This window comes from Heterocephalus glaber, unplaced genomic scaffold, assembly GCF_053883595.1.
Source record: "Heterocephalus glaber isolate CG9 unplaced genomic scaffold, H.glaber_assembly_v1.0 deba00001689, whole genome shotgun sequence".
NCBI lineage: Eukaryota > Metazoa > Chordata > Mammalia > Rodentia > Bathyergidae > Heterocephalus > Heterocephalus glaber.
This window is the reverse complement of record NW_028258414.1, coordinates 903,015-922,614: the sequence shown is the minus strand read 5'-3', so window position 1 is coordinate 922,614 and position 19,600 is coordinate 903,015. Positions and strand designations below refer to the sequence as shown.

At 34.8% G+C, this 19,600-nt stretch overlaps 1 protein-coding gene across 12 annotated transcripts in view; it reads right to left on the bottom strand.

Moving 5' to 3' along the window:
• The window catches only part of Tcf12 (transcription factor 12), a 384,470-nt gene that overhangs the window by 83,902 nt on the left and 280,968 nt on the right, over nt 1-19,600 (bottom strand). The gene's annotated exons all lie outside the window — the stretch shown is intronic.

Below are 19,600 nucleotides of genomic sequence, written 5' to 3'. Positions count from 1 at the left end.
CTCTCAAGTTCTGGGATTAAATGCGCATGTCAAAACTCCCAGATACAGCCATTCTTGAGAGCTGAAACAGCATTTTATTGTGGTTTTAATTTGCATGACCTTAATGACTAACAATATTGAGCATCTTTTCATAGTTTTGATGGCCATATGAATATCTTTGAAAAATGTCTTATGTTCACATCCTTTGCCTATTTTAAAAACTGGGTTGTCTTTTGGTAGTTGAAGTTTTAGATTTTAATTGGGGAGGGTGGATACTGGGCATTAAACCCAGGGCCTCATGAATGCTATGCAAGTGTTCTACCACTGAGCTATATCCCCAGTGAGACACCATCTCACTAAGTTGATCAGGCTTGTGAACTTGTTACCCGCCTGCTTCAGCCTCCCAAGTATGTGCAATTATAGGCATGCACTGTTGTGCCTGGCTAAGGGTTCTTCGTATGTTCTGGATACTAGGCCACTATTAGATATATGATTTGCAATTTTTTCATGTCCGTAGATTTTTTTTTTACTTTCTTGGTAATGTCCTTTTTTTTTTTATTTTTTGGTACTGGGGATCGAACTTGGGACCTTGGGCTTGCGAGGCAGGCGGCGAAACCACTGAGCTAAATCCCCAGCCCGGTAATGTCCTTTTTAATGCATAACAGTTTTCAACTTTTAATGAAGACCAATTTCTTTTATTTTCTCATACTTTGATGTCATATATGAGTCCATCGTCAAATCTAAGTGAATGAAGATATGTCTATATTTCCTTCCAAGGGTTTTATAATTTTAGCTCTTACAGCTAAGATTTTGATAAAACTCCATTTTTCTCTTGTGGATATGAGGTTGTGCCAGTATCATTTGTTGAAGAGAATAATATGTCCCTAGTCGGTGGTATTAGCACACTTTTTTTTTTTTTTTCCTGGTACCGGGGATGGAACTCCAGTCCTTGCGCTTGCACAGCAGGCGGCGAAACCACTGAGCTAAATCCCCAGCCCAAGTACACTTTTTGAAAATCAACTGACTATAGATATTTGAGTTTACTTATAGACCCTTTAATTCTATCTGATGGGTTTCTATGTCTACCCAGTGCCAATATCAACAATTTTGATGACTGTGGCTTTTTAGTTAAGTTTGGAAATTAGAAAAGGTGAGTACTCCAATAGTGACTTTCTTTTCCAATATTATTTCTGCTATTTGTGGTCTCTTGAAATTTGAGGATTAGTGTTTCTATTTCTGTAAAAAAAAAAAAAAAAGGTCATTGGAATTTTGATAGGAATTACACAGAATATATAGTTAGTTGCTTTGGGTAGTATTGCCCTCTTAACAATATTGAATCTCCCAATCTATTAACTCTGAATATATTTAATTTCTTTTCACAAGGCTTTGTAGTTTTCAGTGTTATACCTCATGTTTAAATTTATGCCTCATTTTAATGTATTCCTAAGTATTTTAGTCTTAGTTTATTACTAATGTATAAAACTACAACTAATTTTGTGTTGATCTTATATCCTACAACTTTACTAAATTCACTAGCATTAATAGTTTTGTTGTGAACTCCTTAGAAATCTCTCTATATAAGACTGTATCTGCAAATAGGAAGTTTTACCTCTTTTTACAATTTGGATGCCTTTTCTTTTTCTTGCCTAAGTGCTCTGGTTAGAATTTCCAATACAATTTTGAATATAAGTGGTGAAAACAGTCTTGTTCCTAACCCTATGGGGAAGGCTATCACACTATTACCACTGAGTATGATATTAGTTATGGAGTTTTCATAAATGATCTTTTCTAAGTTGACGAAGTTCCCTTCTATTCCTAGCTTGTGCAATATTTTTTTTCATAATTTCAATTTTTGTCAGATTCTTCTTTCTGTATCAACTGAGATAATCATATGGTTTCCTTCTTCATTCTATTAATGTGGTGAATTATACTGACTGATTTTTGCAAACACAATGTTTGCATTCCTTTGCACAACCCAACTGGCTGCGGTGTATAATCTCTTTAGCGATGCTGCCTTCAGTTTGCTAATATTTTGTAAAAGACTTTTACATCAATATTAAAAAAGAGTAACCATTTACAGTTTCCCTTTTCCTATATACCAGTATCTCTGACTTTGGCATCAGTATAATGCTGCCCTCTTGGAATAAAGAAACATTTGAGACAGACTGTCCTTATTTCTTCTTAAAATAATTGGTACAATTCACTAGTGAAGCTGTTTGGTCTTGGGCTTTTCTCAATTGGGAGGATCTTACTACTGCACTTGTTTTTGCCCCTTTTAAATTTTCTATTTCTTCTTGAGCCAATTTTGATAATGTATGTGTGTCTTCAAGAATTTGCCTATTTCATCTAGACTGTCTATTTGTTGGCATTTAATTGATCATAGTATTCACTTATAATCCTTTCTCTTTCTGTAAAGTCCAGAGTAATGTCACTCATTTTCACTTATATTAGTAATTTGACTTTGTTCTTTTTTCTTAGTCAATCTAACCAAAAGTTTGTCATTTTTGTTGATATTTTTGAAGAAACAAATTTTGATTTTGTTAATTCAATTGTCTTCTTTATTTTTATTCTACTGTATATTGTTTCTTCTGTTGGCTTTCAATTTAATTTACCGTTTTTTTTCTAGTCTACTAAGCTTTAAAGTTAGGTTACTGATATGAAAGCCTGTCTCTGTTTACTTATTAATTTATTATTTTTTATAGACAGGGTCTTGTTATGTAGCTCAGACTGGCCTTGAACTTGTGATCCACCTGCCTCAGCCTCCTGTGTGGCTGACATTAAAGGTGCATGCCCACATGCCTCTGGCAGCTTGCAAAGTTTATTCAATAATGCTGAAGCAAACATGAAGCAACCAACATACATAAGCAGCTGAGAGTTATTACATCTTCAGAAATACTCATAATTAAGAGCATACATTTTGCTTATTTTTTAGACTCATCAAAAAGTAAATTCTTTGGACAGAGTGGATATATTCCTTTACAGAGCAGAAATGTAGGCAGAAGAGTTTTTCAATCACTAGATGACATGATGTGTACATAAAAAGACAACGTAATGTTAATGTAGTTATTTAACATTAGATAAATTAATTTCAGCGGATAAAATGTTCAAAGACTGGGCGAGAAACATGTATCTTCCTTAAAATAATAAACTCCAAAGAAATGACAAAAGGGAGAAAATAATCAATATAAATATAAGCAATGAATATAACAGAACACCAGGACCTATAGCTCTTCCAATAATGTCTGAGTATATGATCTAGGAGTCATTAAGTCTACCACAGAGATTTTACTGAAATTTCCATTGCCACATCTGTTTAGTATTTCTTTCTTTTATTTTGCCTGTGCTAGGCACATGCAACATTCCTAAAATAGTGAGATCACATTATGATTCATAGTATGTTAGATGGAACATATTATTACCACATGCTTAAGGGCAACCCTTAATGGGTTACAGACATTTAAGTTTTCCTTTAAATATCACTAGTCTTTCAAAAGGATGTTCTTTGTTCAGCCCCAAACTGTCTTGCATTGATAATGTTTTAAGGCACCTGCTCTACTTATTACTTCATCTGCATTTTCTCACATGAAGACACATATGAACCTGGTCAAGGAACACACACATACTCAAGAGAAGGGGATTCAAAGGTCACTTATCAGTGCCCCTTAAACTTTCTGGTATACAAATTTATGAGCATATAAAAAATGGTTTATAACAGGGGTCAAATCACAGCCTGCAAGTCAAACTGGGCTAGCTTCTGAATATAGTTTTCTTGGAACACAATCGTATCCATTCATTTATGTGTTGAATATGGCTGTTTTCAGTCTACAATAGAAGAGTTGAGTATTGCAACAGAGATGACATGGTCTGAGGCCTAAAATATTTACTATGCAGCCCTTTTTAGAAAATATTTTTTTGACCCATAATGTAGTGCTTTGACAGTGGAAGAAAGGACTAAGTTTCAAGAAAAGTGAAGAAAAGTCAATTTGAGTAATAAGGAAAGATACATAAACTTTCAGATGAGTAAAATTCAGTCAGGGAGTTACTTCTTCAAAGATGTCAAGTGATGGTCATAACAAAGAGGCATGATAACCTAAATGATTAACAGGAAAGTGTAATTTTAATATTTCTAAAAGTAGGCTACACAAAAAATACTGATGCCCCTGAAACAACATGAAGTTTTGGAATTAGTACCCCTGTGTTCAAATGTTGATTGAATACCATGGCAAATTACGTAACATGAATGAGTTGGTTTCTTCTTTAAGCACTTACCAGTCCAATTATTTAAATGCAGGATGACCAAAAACTGCATTTTTGTTAATTTTTATAAGATTATATAACAGGAAATATAAAAATGATAATTTTATCAAATTTATTCAACGTAAGGATCGACTGGTTGAAATGACATCTGCCCAAGTAACACTCAGGATAGTAAGTATGAAAACAAATGTGCTGCACAAGTGACGCTTGGGGTAAACCGTTAAGTGGTTAAATGCATACATTACTAACAGCTCGTAGGGTTACTGGGAAAAGTAAAGGTTAACAATAAAAGCAGACAGCTTAGTTAATAAAAACCTGTTTCATTTTCTCATTCCCCTATAAATCACCACATTCTAAATGTCACGAAAGACTGTAAGGTGAGCAATATGTTTATTTTCTGTTTCCTGGGTACAATCCTTTTGCGTTAAGTAACCTGAGGTTTCAGGACACCTTTTCTGCCCTGAATGCAAGTTGGCTGAGTTACAAATCCCAATGGCTATGGTGAGACAATATGTTGGAAATAGGCAAGAAAATAGAGGCAGAAGTGACAGACCCCTAGGGAGAGGGTTGACAATTAGAGGCTAAATCCAAAGGATAGTGTGACAGATTCAAGCTGCATCAATCCAGATCAAGAATAGTAAAATGTCAACTTATTCTCAAATGATTCAGCAGAAGTATGTGCACTTGTGTGTATAAAGTCACATACAGCACACAACCATATACACATATATATACACTGAGTAAGAAAAAAAGGACTCTGTGTACACTAATGTGGTAAAATGTTAATGGATGATGAAGAGTATGTGGCCATTCATTATATTCTTCTTCGACTTTTCTGTGGGGTTGTAATTTTTCAAAATAAAAACCTATAGGCCCAGGGATTTAGCTCAGTGGTTTTGCCGCCTGTTGCGCAAGCGCAAGGACCTGAGTTCAATCCCCAGTACCAATAAATAAATACATACATACATACATACATATAGAAAAGAATAAATGTTGAGGATTCACTAGAGCATTTGCAAACCCATCTTAGTAAATGTCTACAGTAATTGTACTCAGGTATGTTTAGAAAGTATTTTCCTTGATACATCAAGACTCCTACAAAAATTCAGGACTCTAATTACCATTTATAAGATTTATTATTAATATATGTTTGCAATCCATAATAAATATATTCATTATGGGGAACTGGTATATATACATATCATATCTTGACCCTTTTTACTTCCTCCTCTCCTCCCCTATAAGATTAACTTGAAAAATGTAAGTGACTTATAAATGAATTTGTAGATTACTATCCTAAACCATGAGTTATCTAAGAATACAAATTGGTAGATTTTACATATATGTACATAATATAGGAAGAAAAAAAAGCAGAATGAACCTTTTAGGGAGAAAAAGGTACTTGTTTCTAATTATAGTACTGACAAACTCTTCTTACTATAAAAAACATTAATAACTATGTCAAAAAACACAGAGGCTAGGGACGGGGATTTAGCTCAGGGGCACTATGCTTGCCTCAAAAGGGCAAGGTCCTGAGTTTGATCCCAGGTACCAAACAACAGCAACAACATCAACAACAACAGCAGCAACAACAACAACAACAAAACACAGGTAATATTTCACTTAGCTACAATAACTATTTCCCCTGCTTAAACTGTATCACGATCCAGATGATTAGGTAAAATGAATATTGGAGAAATTTATTCTTTTTAAGAACATAAGGTCATATTTTACTCTGTTAACTCAAATGAACTGTTGTCTAGCACTATATGAAATAAAGAGAAAGTTTAGGACATGGTTTTCTCTGCAAGAACTTGATAATCTAAGAAATAACATCTAAGAAACCAATGAAAATACAACTCAGAAAACCAAGGGCTAAACTATAAATGCCTCACATTTTGATATTTTATCAGTAACAAAATCATATAGTCTCCCTTTATTTGATCTTTCAAACACTTACCAAAGCTATTTTTCTTCTCCTAAAATAAAATTAGATATCAGCTCATATTATTGATTTTTCTGCCTGCTTAAAACAAATGAGAAGCATTATTGATTACTACTGATCTTGTCCTGAAGGTATCTTAGGCAAAAAGGTATAAAAATATCCCAGAGGATACAGAATGAGGCAAAGCAGTTTTTTTCACTAAGCTGTCTTATTCAACTATGAGTTACTATTCTGAACTGATACAGCATTCATTTCTTAATACACTGTAAGAAAAATCTTTTTAATAGCCATCTAGTAACATCATTTGTGAAAATTTTATATAATGCTGAATAATCATTGAAAGTTTCTCCTTGAAATGCTAATATAACCTAGATCAGTGATGGTGAACCTTTCAGAGCTTTCAATGATAACAAACAGCCAGCTGCAGCATGTGTGCCATAGGTTTGCCACCACTGGCCTAGATTACTGCAGTAAAACATATAGTAACATTTTGAATTATACATCACAAGCCTGTAGCCTGTAAATGAAAGTTCTCATTTCTTTATAAGGAACTTTAATGACCCACATGATATATATTTTAAGTTTTCTCTCTTCATGTGTAAGAAACACTTTCAAATTGAATCTGAGAAGGCTATTTAGTATAAGTCTGGCTGAAAGGTAAAGTGAAGGAATAAAGTAGTGGTCTAGGCCAACATCATTTATTAATGTGAATTCTTGTTAATTATAGTGGGAGGTACACTAAACGTGACTTCATAAAAAGGGAGAAGACCATCCTATGTAAAATGGTGGTGTTAGTAGCTAGAAGAATTCACTACTGCCCTACAAAAAACTCTGAGTATTCTTTGTCTTTAAAAGGGAAAGATGTCTGCAATCTTGATAAACACAAATTTATTTTCTCAGAATTACTTTTTCACCATTAAATGGACTGATTCAAACATGTGCTAAATATGCTTTGATATCCATTTATAACTTCAAGTTAAATAAAAGCCTAACTGCCCATCTGTCAAAAATTTTCAGCACCATTTTATGACTGAAATTTTGATGCACCAATTTCTTATTAATTTTCTAAAAAAAAAGACTGAGAATACTAATGTCACATATCCCCAAATTTTTACGAATGCACAGAGCCTGTGCAAGATATACAGATTTCAAGGGCCGGGTATTTAGCTCAGTGGTTTCGCTGCCTGCTGGGCAAGCTCAAGGACCCGAGTTCGATCCCTGGTACCAAAAAAAAAAAAAAAAGAAAGATATACAGATTTCTTAATTCCATGCTTATTTTATGTTCCTGAAATGGTGTGCAGTTTAATACATGAAGGCAAACAGCTGTTCGAGTTGCCTTTTTTGAGGAGGGAGTGTGCTGAAATTAAAGTGATAGATATAAAACATGATCATGATAACAGAAGACATGCACAGTTAAGACTTTTCAGTTCAGTTCAGTTCTTTATGTTCTAGTATCATGCTTTTCTTTTGTTACTGATGAAGAGACAAATTGTTCTTAGAGCAAAGTTAGCATAGTACTTTTGCAATTTCTCCTTTATTTGCAATTCTTTTAATTACAATAATAGCACAGTTTAGTCGTAAGTCCATTTGAAGTTTCAAGATGACAGAATTGAAGAGTGAAAGAAGCCTCTCAAGTTTCAATCAAATAAAAATCTCCAGAGGGTGAAGGGAATGCTGGGCAAACAATAAATGTTGGCCTTTAATAATGACTATATCAGTCTGCTGTTAATTTCCTATGAATGACTAAAAAAGACTGTAATAAATTTTAAATTTGGAAAACAGTGGCATTTGCACAATAATTATAATGCTAATTCATTTACATTGAAATTTCAAGGATATGTTAGCAATTATCAGCTTGCTGTTAAAGAATTCTATCCTGAGAATCTCATTAGATAGTGATGCAAACTACAGTTGTTATCATTCTGAGAACAAAGGAATCTTGAATGAGTAATCAATAGCAACTGGCAGAAAATAAGACATTAATTATGATCCTCTCTAGTGTTTTGTCTAAGACAAGATTTCATTAAATGCTTTGTGCAACCTGAGTAGTTCCCAGTCATTACCAACACTTTGGACAATGTATTAATTCAGGGGGCGGGGGCTGGAAGAAATGGACAGGGAAATACAGTAAAAGAAAGGCTGAGATGCTTCCCATCTTTTCCTGGGTCAATGAAAGCACACCAACTACCAAGAGCCAACTGTCATGCTGGTTCTTCCACAAGCCCCAAACCTTACAATCCCAACATGATTTCTGGAAGTTTAATTATCACTGTCTATACTTAGTGGCATGGAGGTTTAAGAAGATAACAGTCAAGCATCACATGCATCCGGCCAACACAATCTGCCCAATCTTTCTTGGTTTAAAAAAGAAAATAAACTACCTATTTGCTATTAAATTATCCACACATGGTAGTCTAGCAGTGTAAGTTTCCCAATCTTATCTAATTATCAGCCAAGGAAAAATTTTACTCTTTTGATATTTCTTTTTCACTATGTTTTTGTTAAGTTTTCTAAATCCAGTGTCAGTCAATGAAAAAGATACCAGAGTAGGGAATCTGGTATGTCAATCAACAGAGGAAAATTTCTTGGAAATAAAAGAAATATGAAGAACAGCTAAAAGCCATCTAAATATATCCATATTTAAGTAATCACAAACTTGCAATAAAATGCTTTCCTTTTAGTATCGCATAGGTTTCCATAGGATTGCCAGTTCCAAAAACACTACCAGGGATTTCTTAAAGGCAAATTCTATTGAAGCTGGTACTCTAAAATAATCTAAGCATATCTGCCCAAAGTGAGTTTTTCTAAATGTCTGAATTTAGAAACTTCTTGTTAAAAGGAGCCCAGTAAATGCACCGCTACATTACTATCACTGTGCATTTGAGCCTTTTCTTAAATGAATATGAAGAAGTCAGCTATACCTATGTGAAGTAAGAACATGAGATACAGAAATGTCACTTCTCTTTTGCTTTTGTAAAAACTTTAAGGCCATGACTCTTCTCTTTAATGCTAGCTTTCACTTGTAGCGAATGAGTAGCCCTCTTCCTAATCCCTCATATTTCCGTAAGTACATAAGTACACAAGATAGCATTAGGCATATAGATAGGCATGCAGAACTTTATGAATTGAAACATTACAACTGGACATCCTCAAAAAAAGGAACATCTTATTTTGGAAAATTTCACATTTGCACAAAAACAGAAAAAACTTATAATGAACCTTTATATAGCCATGATCCAATTTCAACAACTGCCAACATTCTGTGGTTTCTGCTTCATTTACTTTGTCGTTTTCCAGCTCTTGTTACATCCTTCAAAACTGGTAATAGGCTAGGCTGGGGAGGGGGGGTAGTGTACGCCTATAATCCCAGCACTCAGGAGGCTGAGGCAGGAGAATTGCTGGGAGTTCGGGGCCAGCCTGGGCTACATAGTGAGTTCAAGGCTGGCCTGAACTCATAGTGAGACCTTGCCTCAACAAAATGAAACGAAACAAAACACTTCAATAATCCCTTATTCAGTAGTATACACTATGTAGTTACCTCTTTTTGTTTGTTTTGAGATGGTATCTAATTTATTTAACAGGTTCTCTTCTTGTGAAATAACTTTTGAAAAGAATAAACTGATTCTCTGAAACAATGCTCCTGAAGTGCAGTCACCAAAAGCATAATTATCAATTTTTAAGGAGAAAACAGAAACAATTATTTTTTTCTTCCTGCCAAGTAACCTTTAACAGAAGCAGGAAATTATAATTGCCTATTGCTAATGCTTTAAAATGAGTTTCCTCCCACAAATTTTTTTTCACTTATGTTCCAAACAACCCAGAAAACCCAGATTAGACCATAGTGTGGGGCTTCAAGCCTGCTATGAATTCCTACTGTATACCAGCCACTGGGCACATCCCTTCCAGAGCCATCTCACAAATGAGTCATCTCTTGAGGGCTTCAACATCTGCCTAAGAGCTAGTCTTATGTCTCCTTAACCTTCCTGACTCCAACAATCCCCCAGTCATCCATCTAATAACCTACTCCCCAAAGGAGGATGTTGTCAGTCCTGGGTACCACCTGATTTCTGCAATATTCAAGTCTAACAGCTCTCTGATCCGATGACCTGTTCTCACAGTGCTACTGCTCCACTATCACTTTCGTCACATGTTTTGTCACCTCATGACATCTAATATCTTAACGTTTTTTTGCAGTCCCAAGTTTAATCACAGCTTCATTCTTCCTTCCTTTGAAACCCAGACCACAAAGTCTATTACTTCAGTCATTCTCTCATCATTACTTCACGACTCTCCTATCTTGACATTTACCAGCTATGTAATCTGGGGTAAATTATGTAGCTCTTTGAGGCTTCAGATTCCTTGACTATCAAACTAGAGCAGTAAAAACAGATCTAGTAGTAGCAGCAATAACAATACTTCCTTCACAGAATACTGCAGGGACCAAATGAAACAATGCTTGTAAAGTTTAAGTGTTTGATATCTGCTAGACACTATGTGTTATCATTAATCTATCCCAGTGACTTATAAACATGATCATCGTGTCAATTCAACCATAACACATATACAACCTAACATGTCAGAGTCAATAGTACTTTTTGGCACCTAGCTTTAGATATATCATCACTACAACTTAGAAAGCCTTTTACTTGTCACTAGAGAGTGCACCAAAGTAAAAAATATTTTAAGGTCTTTTCCCCTGCAGTATTGGGGACTGAATTCAGGGTCTTGCACATGATAGTCAAGCACTATACTACTGAGCTACATCCTCAGCCCTTTAAAAAACTTTATGTTGAGAATGAGTCTAAATTGCATAGGTTGGCCTCAAACTTGGAATCCTCCTGCCTCCACCTCCCCAGTAGCTGGGATTGTATTACCTTGAAATCCTGACTGCTTAATTTATACTTACTGTTCAACATTTTAACAAGTTACAGAAAAAGCAAACTGTACATCAAATATTGGAGGACATTTTTCAAATTACTAAGTGTCCTAATTCCTTAAAACTAAACACCCCGCATCCTTTAGTCATTCTCCACATAAGAAAGTTGTAAGTTGCTTATTTGCAAATTCTTTTCTAAATGAGTTTTGATTTACTTATGTCCTGTTGTGAAATACATTTGAACAGAAAGTTGTACAATGTCAATTTTCTTCTTCTAAATATTATGTTCCTAATAATTCAGTCCAAGGATAAGATACCTATTATGTGGTTTGTAGTTATATAAAGATAGATCTAAACTGCTCTTTAAAACAGTTATCTTTAATTAATCCTCCTGGGGCAATAGCAGGCCAGTGTAGAATTGGCCATATATGAAAACCCCTAATAATCTCAATTGCCAGAAACATAATATCTGCATAAGAAAATGTTAGTGCTTAGATGAAAAATTACATATTACCTAGAGTAGGGCTGGTTTTATACCATCAGATAAAAAATATTTCAGCTTTCCAGATCTGTCTCTGCTGAAACTATGTACCTGACACCGCAGCAAGGAAGGAGCTCAAATATTGATGACAGTCCTTCTGACTGGCGTGTGAAATAATTTCTACGCACTTTTTAATTTGCTTTTTGCTAACAGCTAAAGATATTGAATATCCTTTCATATTGGTGTTCATTTGTACTTCTTTTGAACAGTGTTTGATTTATTGTCCTTATTTGGGCTATTTGAGTTTAGGATGTTAACTTTTTCAGTTCTTCATATATTTTAGATATTAATCCTCTGCCAGGATAGCTGGCAAAGAGTCTCTCCCATTCTTCAGGCTGTTTCTTTACTCTGTTAGTCATTTCCTCTGTTGTGCAGGAACGTTTCAATTGGATGAAATCCATTCTTGGTATTACTTTCTGTACTACTGGAGTTCTATTCAGGAAGTCTTTGCCTGTGCCTATGGCTTCAATCATTTCCCCTACGTTTTCTGTGCTATTAACCCTGATATATCAACATGACTGGATTAGAGATGCCTAGCATATTAGTGAAGCTCACTTCTAAATGTCTACACAGTGCGCCCACAGCTGACTGGCATATAGGAAGCAAAGTGAAGATCCACTCTGAGTGTGAGTGGCACCACCCAGCAGGCTTGTAGCCTGGATAGAATAAAAGGGGGGTAGACTATACCAGCAACTCTCTAGAAAGCTTCCAGGCCTTTGTTTTCAGAATGGTGCTGCATCCTTGATCCCTCATTTGTGGCTTCCAGCTTCCTGGACTGAGTAGCTACTGGATTCTCCATGTCTCCAGTATGAAGATGCCATTGTAAACCTTCCTATCTCTGATCCTACAATATTACCTAATAAATATGCTTGCATAATTTTATATATATCTTATCAATTCTGTTTCTCCAGAGAGCTCTAACCAATGTATTTTCTTTCAAGGTTTCAGGTCTTATACTGTACTTAGGTCTTTGATCCATTTTGAATTAATTTTTATACAGAGCGATAGGGATCTAGTTTCAATTTTTCTACAAGTGTTATATCCAGTTTCCCCGGCATCATTTACTAAAGAGGCTGTCTTTTCTCCAATGTATATTTTTGGATCCTTTTTCCAGAATCAGATATCTGTAATTGTTTGGGTTTGCTTCTATGTCCTCTATTCTGTTCCATTGGTTTACATGTCTTTTGTGCCAGTAGCCATGCTGTTTTTGTTACTACGGTTTGGTAGCATAATTGGAAATGGAGTATCATGTTGCCTTCTGGCCATGTTCTTTTTGCTAGGGACTGCTTTGGTTATTGTGGGTCTCCCTGTATGAATTTTAGGATTTTTTTCCTAATTCTGTGAAGATTGCTATAGGTATTTTGATGTGGACTGTACTGAGTCTGAACCCTTCAAAAACAAAAAGGAACCCTTCTACACTGCTGGTAGGAATGTAAATCAGTAAGTCACTATGGAAATTAGTATGGATATTCCTAACACAACTAAAAAATAGAGCTAGCATTTTATCTAGCTATATCACTTCTTGGTATATACCGTAAGTAAGTCAGCATACTCTAGGGATACCAGCATACCCATGTTTAATGTAGCACAATTTACAATGGCTAAGATATGGAACCAGCCTAGGTATCATCAACAGATGAAAGGATAAAGTAATTCTGACATGATACACTCACACACACACGCAAACACACACACAATGGAGTATTATTGAAGCATAAAAAGCAACATTTTGTCATTTTCAGGAAAATGTATGGATGTGGAGATGATCATCATATTGAATGAAATGAGCTATTTCCCCAAATATGTATAATCTAAAGAAGATGGCATGAAAGTAGAAGGGAGACTATTATTAGATAAGAAGACAGTACGTGGGGAGAAGTAGGTAAAAGGGTGGATAATAGAGAGACTGGATAGGATCAAAATATACACATTGAAACTCCTCCTAAATGTGAAATGGGGGGGAATGGGGGTGAAATAGTCAAATAGTGTTATATATGCATACAACATTAATATATATTATTAATATGTACTAATAAAAAATTGTGGAAAAAACCCAGAAAGGAGCTCTAGCCAATATATAAATGAATGGATATGGTTATGTTTCAATAAAAAGGAGGGGGAGGGGATCAGATAGTAGCAGTTTGCTAACACCTGATCTATGGCTCTCAGCTTTCCAGGCTATCTGATTCTCAATCTGTAAGAACCTTTAATATCTCCAGTAAGTTAAAGGTTATTGATAGTAATGAAAAATAGTTTTCTGTAGACTTGCTAAAAAAAAAAAAAAAAAGAAATTCTGTCAAGGAGAGGGACATAACCTCCCCTACCCCTAGTATCTCAATTGTTCGTGCACACACACACGTTAGTCTCTATTATATTTGTTTCAATGTTTGCTCTACAAATGTGATTGTTTATGGACTTCCCTTTAACCAGTTGTAACATTTTACAAATTTATTCATGACGAAATAGAATCTCTACACCTGTGCATTTTTGTATCTGTGAGAAATTTATGATTGATGATTTTATGACCTTAAAAAATTATCCTCTAACAGCTGCAATGTGCTGTTATGCAAATAAGATGTGCTTAAATTACCTTGCATCTGATTGTTCTTTTCATGTGGCCTAAAGCAATACCATCTCAATTAGTTTCCTTGTCTCCACTCTATAAACTCCTGTAATCCTGAGCCAGAACTAAATTTTCCTAAGAAATACTTTTAGTTTTCATCATGTCACTTATTTGATCAAAACTCTCAGAATAAAATATCAACTAATCTGGCAATACTGCTGACAATAAAACCACCCAAGCAAAGATATACTTCTGGGCTTGATTTTATTGGCATGTTAGTGGACATCTTAGTCTGGATAATCATTTCCAAGTTATATCTCTCAATTATGCAATACTATACTGTTTAATTACTGCAGTTTTATACTAAGTCTTGTGGTTAGGTAAGAAATTTCTCAATTTTGCTGTTCATTTCTCAAGAAGTATTCTACATACAGCTGTGTGTGTGTGTGTGTGTGTGTGTGTGTGTGTGTGTGTGTGTACCCATGTGTACATGTGCAGGCACCACAGTTATTTTCTCCTAGTCTGTGGCTTGTCCCTCTACCTTGTTTTCAAAGAGCTAGGGCCTGGCTATGCTGCCCAGGTTGGCTGAAAACTCCTGGGCTCAAGTGATCATCTCATCTCAGACTGCCAAGTAACTGGAACTATAAGCATATGCCACTGCACCCCCTTTTCATTTTCTTAATTTTTTTGGTAAAAAGTGCAAGTTTTAAATTTTAAGTTCAGTTCATCAATGTTTCTTTCATGTTTTCGCTTTTTTATGTTCTCTGCAAGAAGTTTGTTTACCCCAAATGGCAAGAATATTTATCTATACACCCCCAAGCAGCTTTATTATTTTAGCTTTTGAAGTTTATGATTTATTTCAAATTTATGTTTTATATGGTATAAGGTAAGGGATAAAGTTTCTCCCTCTGCCGCATCAACACACAGTTGCTCCAGGACCATATGCCAAAGAGACTTCTCCTTTATCACTGAATTGTTACACTGCACTTATCAAACATCATCTGCCATACAAATGTAGGTCCGTCTCTGGACTTTCTGCTCTGCTCCTTGAGCTGTTTGTCAATCTTTACATACAAATATTGTACTGTTTTTATCTTGATTAGCACTGTTTTACAGGAAATTGTCAAGTCAAGTAAGATAAAGCCATCCTCTCTACTTTTTCAAAGTTATTTTGAATTCTTGGTCTTTTGCCTTTTTAAATGAACCCTGAAATAATCTAGTCAATATTTATAAGTTAGGCTGGCACAATTCTGATTGAGACTATATTAAACTTGTAACCCAATTTAGGAAGAACTAAGATTTAAATGATAGTCTTAAAATTCATGAACATGGAATATCTTTTTTAGATCTTTGACTTATCTCACTAGTGTTTCACATCTTCATTGTTAAAGTCTTATAATTTCTTGTTAAACTTATCCCACAGTTTTATATTTTTTGATGCTACTAAAACCAGCATCATCTTGTTAATCTTATTTTGTAATTATTCACTGCTAATGCATAGAAATAAAATTGATTTTTTTGAGTTGGGGTTTTGCTGTTGCACACCTGTCCTCAAACTTGCAATCCTTCTGCTTCAGCTTCCCAAATAGCTGGAGTTATAGACACGTGCCTTTGTTCTCAGCTAATCAATTTTTTTAGATGGACTTTGTATCTTGTGATATAGCTAAAAGTACTTATTAGCTCTAGAAGTTTTCTTAATGATTCCTTAGGACTTCCTATTTACATAAACATGTCAGCTCCAAATTCAGCTACACTTACTCAATTTTTATGTCCTGTTTTTCTCATTTTCTTACACTGGCCAGAAAATAAAACGAAAATGTGAGACTAGAATTCTTATGTTAGTCTTAATATTTGGGGAAACAACTTACAGCCGCCTTTTAGTATTAAATATGTTGCTAGCTGTGAAGTTTTTCATGCAAGTCTTTTATCACACTGAAGAAGCTGCTTTCTGTTTGTTGTGATTTTTATCATGAGTATTCAATTGTGTGAAGTACCTTTTTCTCTATCTATGGAAATTATATTATTTTTTCTTCTTGCATCTGTTAACACAGTGAACTCAACAGATTGATTTTCAAGTGTTTCTAAACTTTCACTTCTGGTATAAATCTTATCATTTAGCCATTGGAACTGTCTATATATAATGAGACTGAATTGAAAACAAAGAATGAAAAAGAATCAAATGGTATGAGTGTATTTACAAGTAACTAAGAGGTAATTGTGTTTTTAAAGCTGTCATTTTCCCAAGAGTGTATTACCTGAACTTACATGAAACTTCAAACTTTCTGAATACAAAACACAAGACCTTGTCATCTTCCAGGTTTGAACATTTTGAGAAAAACTCAAACTATGTGAATAAATACTTTTAAGAAATATTAATGAATAAATACAATTGAATTTGTCATGCTAAATGGATTTTTCATGTAACTCTGGCAGTTTAAAAAGTATTGGACCTATTGTTAATAAAGATCATGGCTTCTATGCTCTGTTTTGGATCAATAAGAAAGTAATTCAATTCCAGAATGATCTATCATTGTTTCCAGTAATGCTGCTATGGCCCATCAGTTATGCAACTGCTGTGAAAATTTAGTGACATATCATTACATCATCTTAACATGAAGTAAGGCCCATCAGGCATTATTAACTTAGCCTGAATTTTACAGTATGTCGGCAACATTTATGTTCATTAATAGCAGAATTAATGTTTCTTAGGGGATTTTATCGAAGAAAAAAAGCTTAAAGGTGGTATTTGGATATGATTTTATAATCACTATATTTCCTTGAATTTTGGTCACTTGTAAAGTTAAGACAAAATGGCAGCCAGTTAGTTAAGTGTTATTTTTTCCTTCTCAGATCCATTTTAATGAGTACTGTTAGAAGCTTTTAACTTGTACATGTTACGTGTTTTTCTTTGAATGGAAGTAATATGCCCTTTTAATGCTTGAATTTCCTGCATTTACTTACTCAGGCCCCAAATCAGCTCCTGTCATCCATCATACTTTCTCCTAACAACTGCAGTACAGAGCTAAGAAACAGTGACAACAAAACCACTGATGCTTTCAGTCATGAATCATTTTACTTTTTAAGAGCTCTCCTATCTTCACTGATGCTGTCTGTTCTTACTGCAGTATGATCCTCTCTCTGCTCTGCTAAATTTTGGACTTCTTCTCAAGGGACATGCTTTGCTTCTTAAATTTTTTAAAAAATGAGTCTTTTTTGTGCTCAAGTATCTTTAAATCTTGTACACAGCACTGTGTATATTGCATCATACACTCCAGTAACCTTGTTGGTGTCTTTTGCTTTGGCTTGCCTGATTTCCAAAATGTTTATAAGGAATTGTCAAACAGTGGTCTTATAATTTATATTTTTCTTATACTTCATATTCTTACATTTGGCATACACAGAGGAGTAGAGTTTCTCAAAGTACAAACACCAGTCCATGTGAATGAGAACTGCCTGGAGCACTTGATACTCCTAGCACCTTTCTCAACCAAATAAAATAAAATGGAAAGAGGTAAGGCATAGACTATGAATCTGAAACTACATGCTAAAGTACTACTGTATAGTCATATCATAGCTAAAAATCTCAAGTATAGGTTTAGCTTCACCACTTGCTAGATAACACAGTTTAAATACAAACTACTCTTTCACAAGTATGCAGAATTTAACCTTCACAGACCTAAAAAACAGATGGAAGGAGAAGTTGCAAATCCAGTTTTCAAATGAGGTAATCCCTGCAGAGCCTGAATTTGAATCTAGGTCTTCTAATTCTTCCTTTTTACTAATCCTCAACTGCCATTTACTGATTTTCTAGATATACTATCAGGAACTGATGGATGTAACAGCACTTTCATATACCCTGGTAAGTAACAACTGAGTAAGATTATACAGACACACATTATGGACTAGACCAGCAGCTGCCTTAGATCTCTCAGATCTAGGTCCAAAGAATTTCAAGGCCTGGAAGGAGGTTTGGTAGACAAGTCTACTCAGTGACGTCATATGGTAGTTTACAGAACAATTTATGCCTACGGGACTCTGCAGTTATTTTTATCAATTATTTGTGGTCAAAATGATATACATTATTTTTTAAAATTTCGTTTTCCTCTGAACCTATTCATAGAAGAAGAGTGATTAAAAACTCTGACCATGAAGCAGGGCATAGTGGCACATGCCTATAATTCCAGTACTCTAGGAGAGTAAGGCAGAAGATTGCAAGTTTGAGCTTAGCTTGGGCAATTTATTAACTGAATAAGATCCTGTCTCAAAATTTTTAAAAAAGGGGAGGGGATGAGGAGTCTAGCTCGTGTGAAGGCGCAGGTTCAATATTCATAAGACAGACAAAGAAAACCCCCATAACAAACACAACAAATATATATCTAAGATGTGGTTGAGATCAGAAATGAGATTCAGGACTCTCACCACAACTCTTGAAGAATTTAAGACTTAAATAAAAATTTGCACCATAAAAAAGAGTAAATTCTTACACCAATTATGAATGACAACTATGAAAATCACAAATCCATGATTGATCTGTCTCGAAAGACAGGGTATTGTGCTTATCACTGCTAAAGATACTGCTAAACATATGTCACAGAAGAAATGGTCAATCCATGAAGATACTCTTACCTTTCAAAAATGTCAGACAAGTACCTTATCAGAGCCCAGAACTTCAAATGTTACTTTTCTACTGACCTACTGTGACCTGAATAAGCATTTATATTTTTTGGTCATCTGTAACTGACTATGGACAGGGTGCTGGTAAATGTTTAACAACTGGTTAAAAAAAAGAGACATGATTTGCAGCATTTTTGGATTTCCATGGTACATACACTTCTAGGATATACAGTTTTAAGATATTAATATAATATCAACCACCTTGCAATATCAATGAAAACTAAAAATATTCAGCTCTTGTGAGTTGGTAAGAGCTGGTAAAGTATATTACTGGTTATATCAGAAATGCTTATAATGAAACAATAAAGTTAACAAAATAATAGACCGGTAATTTTATTTTTCTATGGGGAACTATGCGAGTATTTTTTTCAGCAATGATAGGTATTTTAGAGAGGAGTAGGAACTTTGGCTATTTTGTTTCCAGTTAAAATGAAAGTGGGTTATCAAAATCTTTGGTGATATAGACAGTATGTTAAACTGGGGAAGGGGAACAATTTAAACAAAGAGAGCAAAAGAAAACAAGGTACATTTAATTGCTTAAAAAAACTGTACGTAGTTGCCTGAGTTACTTTTCTCATTGCTGGGACAAAATACTTGACACCCACAAGTTAAGGGAGGAAAGGTTTATTTGGCTTACAGTTCACAGAGGTTTCAGTCCATAGCTGGCTGGCTCCAAGGCAGAGTGGGCAGGCAAAGACAGCAAAAGCAAAAAGGGACCTTTAACAGCATCTTTTTGCCCCTTTTGTTTTATCCAGACTACTTAAG